Source organism: Asparagus officinalis, chromosome 1 (genome assembly GCF_001876935.1).
Source record: "Asparagus officinalis chromosome 1, Aspof.V1, whole genome shotgun sequence".
Taxonomy (NCBI): domain Eukaryota; kingdom Viridiplantae; phylum Streptophyta; class Magnoliopsida; order Asparagales; family Asparagaceae; genus Asparagus; species Asparagus officinalis.
The window spans coordinates 93521745-93525987 of record NC_033794.1 but is presented as its reverse complement, the minus strand read 5'-3'; positions in this window follow the sequence as shown (position 1 = coordinate 93525987).

Sequence of the window (4243 nt, the reverse complement as noted above, 5' to 3'; positions counted from 1 at the left end):
AGGTTTGACATTCTTGGTTTCACCTTGGATTGCAGCCTTGTGTGAACCCAGGGGCGTCACAGTTGGTATCAGAGCTCTAGTTCCAGTATCCTTAGGATCATCCTGTGTCGAGTCGTGGAGCTAGGATAGAGTTTCTTAGGATTCATGTATAGGGTCCGATAAGAATTTCCTAGTATGAGTGAGGACGATATATGCGTATATCTCAAAATTTGAGAAATTTTTTTTATGACAACTATTTTTGTATAAGTTTAAAGTATTTGTGCAAATACTATATGTTGTGAAAATTGTATTGTGATACGCTATTTATAGAGGTCTATTTTGACTCCTAAACCCTTATTTCCTTTTGAGCAGAGATGTCAGAATATGATATGTCACGTACTCAGATATCTGGACAGGCTGAACCACAGCAAACTCCACCTGAGCAGCAGCAGGCTCCCCAGTACCTGGTAGATCTTATGGCTCCCCTAGTCGCTAGGATAGCAGCAATCGAGGAGCTTGTGGCGAATCACATTACACCACCACCACCAGTAGCTGAAACCGCCATTTCTCAAGAAAATGGGACAGCTAAGTTCCAGAAGGACGAGGAAGGGAGTGCTAAGAGAGGGCACGCCGGAGACAAGGGCAAGAACAAGAGACCCTTGATTGGATCCCAACAGCATCAGCAGAGCCCTCATAAGAAGGGATCTCAACAGGATCAGAGAGCAAGTCAGCAGCACAAGTTCCGAGGATCTTGTTTTAACTGTCGCAAGGTCGGACACAAGGCATTAGAGTGCCGCAGTGCACCAACAAGAGCTCAGAAGGGAAATGGTCCAACTCAGCAGCAACAGAAGACTAAGGGGCAGGCTCTAGCAGTTCAGGAGGTTCCCCAGGGGCAGATTGTCTCATATTCTCCAGCACCAGTGACAGAGCAGTCTTTAGCCACCGGCAGAGTATATGCAGTAGTCCCGCATGATCATGGAGCTAATGGAGCAGTTTTGGAGGGTACGTTCTTTGTGAATCCCTTTTTCCATTCTTTTCCCGCCCGTATTCTTTTCGATTCGGGAGCTTCGCATTCTTTCATTTCATATGCTTTCATGGTTAGACTCCAGCTCGTAGCTCATTCGTTAGACACCCCTTTATTAGTTTCCACCCCTCTAGGAGAGGTATCGCTTTTGGAGAGTGTTTGTAAGAGGTGTATTATCAGTTTAGACGAGTCCGAGTTCATAGTCGATCTTATAGTGTTTCATATGTCCGAGTTCGATGTCATCCTTGGTATGGATTGGTTATCTTCCTACCATGTTAGTATAGACTACTTTGAGAAAACAGTCAAGTTGCGAGCGTCCGACGGGTCCGAGATGATTGTAGCCACCTCTCAGGGCAACCGATTTGCGGAGTCATTTCTGGCGTACATCGAGGAGGTGATGCGACGGGATCAGGGTGCTGAGTTATTGGAGACTAGAGTTGTCTCAGAGTATCAGGATGTCTTTCAAGACATACCTTACCTCCTGTGAGAGAGGTTGAGTTCTGTATTGAGTTGCATCCAGGCATAGCCCCGATATCCCGCGCACCCTATCGTATGGCACCAGCTGAGATGAGGGAGCTTCAGACCCAGTTGGATGAGTTGTTAGCTCAGGGTTTTATTCGCCGGAGTCATTCTCCGTGGGGTGCGCCGGTCCTCTTCGTGAAGAAGAAGGACGGTAGTATGAGATTATGCATAGATTATAGAGAGTTGAACAAGGTCACTATCCGGAATAGGTACCCACTACCTAGGATTGATGACTTGTTTGACCAGTTGCAGGGTGCGCAGTATTTCTCGAAGATTGATCTTCGTTCTGGCTATCATCAGTTGTGGGTTAGGGAGATTGATATTCCCAAGACCGCCTTTCTTACTCGATATAGTTCTCTCGAGTTCTTGGTCATGCCATTCGGATTGACCAATGCACCCGCGGTATTCATGGACTTGATGAAACGGGTTTTCCGTCCCTTCTTGGATCAGTTTGTGATCGTCTTCATCGAAGATATACTCATTTACTCGAGGTCGGAGGTGGATCACGAGGAGCATCTGCAGATAGCATTGAGGACTCTTCAGGAGCATCAGTTGTATGCCAAGTTCAGCAAATGTGAGTTTTAGCTTTCAGAAGTCAGATTTCCTTGGCGACGTCATCAGTAGAGAGGGCATAGCAGTGGACCCGGCTAAGGTTACGGCAATTCTTAATTGGGAGCCACCGAAGACGGTGACAGAGATTCGCAGCTTTTTGGAATTAGCTGGATATTATAGGAAGTTCATTCAGGACTTCTCGAAGATTGCGATGACTATTACGCACCCTACGAAGAAGGGTGTACAGTTCATATGGAGCATGGAGTGCCAGAAGGCCTTTGACATTTTGAAGACTAAGTTGTCTACAGTGCCGGTTTTGACTATTCCGAGCAGCGACAGGACATTCGTCGTATATACAGATGCATCGTTGGCAGGCTTAGGGGGCGTATCGATGCAGACTCAGAGGGTAGTAGCTTATATCTCACGGCAGTTAAGGGTGCGTGAGCAGAACTATCCCACTCATGACTTGGAGTTGGCAGCAGTGGTATTTGCACTGAAGTCATGGAGACACTACCTGTATGGAGTGCAGTTTGAGTTATTCACAGATCATCAGAGTCTGAAGTATCTCTTTTCCCAGAAGGAAGTCAACCAGAGACAGAGGAGATGGATTGAGTTTATCAAGGACTACAAGTTCGCGATTCAGTATCATCCGGGGAAGGTGAACGTTGTAGCAGATGCTTTGAGCAGGAAGCGTCGACATCGGGTTGCAGCTTTGAGGTGTTCATTGTACAGAGATCTTACCACTCTTAGCCAGTTTGATTTTAAACCCGAGATTGGAGGAACCGATGCATTTTTGGGAGCTGTGTCAGTGCAACCATCTTGGAGCGATAGAGTTGTCAGAGCCCAGATGGGGGACTCTTGGATTCAAATCCGAAAGGAGGAGATTTCCAAAGAGCCAAAGACTGATTGGACCATTGGAGCAGATGGAGGTCTACGGATAAAGGGTAGATTGGTTATACCAGCCAATGCAGAGCTGAAGAGGGAGCTATTTGATGAGGCACACCGCACTCGGTACACGGCGCATCCAGGAACCACCAAGATGTACAAGGACCTGAAGAGACATTTCTGGTGGAGCGGTATGCGTAGAGAGGTTGTAGACTATGTGGCTAGATGTTTTACCTGTCAGCAGGTGAAGGCAGAGCATCAGAGACCGGCAGGGACACTTCAGCCTTTACCCATTCCAGAGTAGAAGTGGGCAGACATTTTATTGTGGGGTTGCCGAAGTCGAAGAAGGGGAATGATTCAGTTTGGGTGATTGTGGACCGGTTGACGAAGTCGGCACATTTCATTCCAGTGAGGACTACCTATACTGCCGAGGCATATGCGAGGATATTTATCCGGGAGATAGTTCGACTTCATGGAGTTCCAGACACGATTGTATCGGATCGAGGTTCGGTGTTCACTTCGCATTTTTGGAGGAGTTTCCAGGACTCATTTGGCAGCAGGCTATCTTATAGCAGTGTATTCCACCCGCAGACGGACGGTCAGACGGAGAGGGTAAATCAGGTGTTGGAGGACATGTTGCGGGCATGTGTCATTGACTTCCAAGGCAGCTGGGAGGATCATATTCCATTGGTAGAATCTGCTTATAACAATAGTTATCAAGCGATGATCGGCATGGCTCCGTATGAGGCATTGTACGGGAGGCCCTGCAGATCACCGATATGCTGGGCAGAACCAAAGGATAGTTTGATGCTTGGGCCAGAGCTTGTGAGACAGACTACTGAGAAGGTAGCATTGATCAGAGAGCGAATTCTAGCCGCTCAAAGTCGGCAGAAGAGCTATGCAGATAAGAGGCGAAGACCACTAGAGTTCCAGATTGAGGATTCAGTTATGTTGAAGGTATCGCCTATGAAGGGCGTGCAGCGATTCGGGAGGCGAGGGAAGCTTGCACCGAGATATATTGGACCTTTCCGGATTTTGGAGCGCATTGGAGCGGTGTCATAAAGACTGGACCTTCCAGCATCCATGTCTAGTGTACACAATGTGTTCCATATCTCTATGCTCAAGAAACACTTGCATGATGAGGAGTAGCAGCGAGTGTTGGATGTACCTGAGATTGAGCTTCGGGATGATTTGACTACTATTGAGATCCCAGTGTCTATTCTTGCTAGAGAAGACAAGAGACTCAGGAACAAGGTGATTCCATTGGTGAAAGTTCAATGG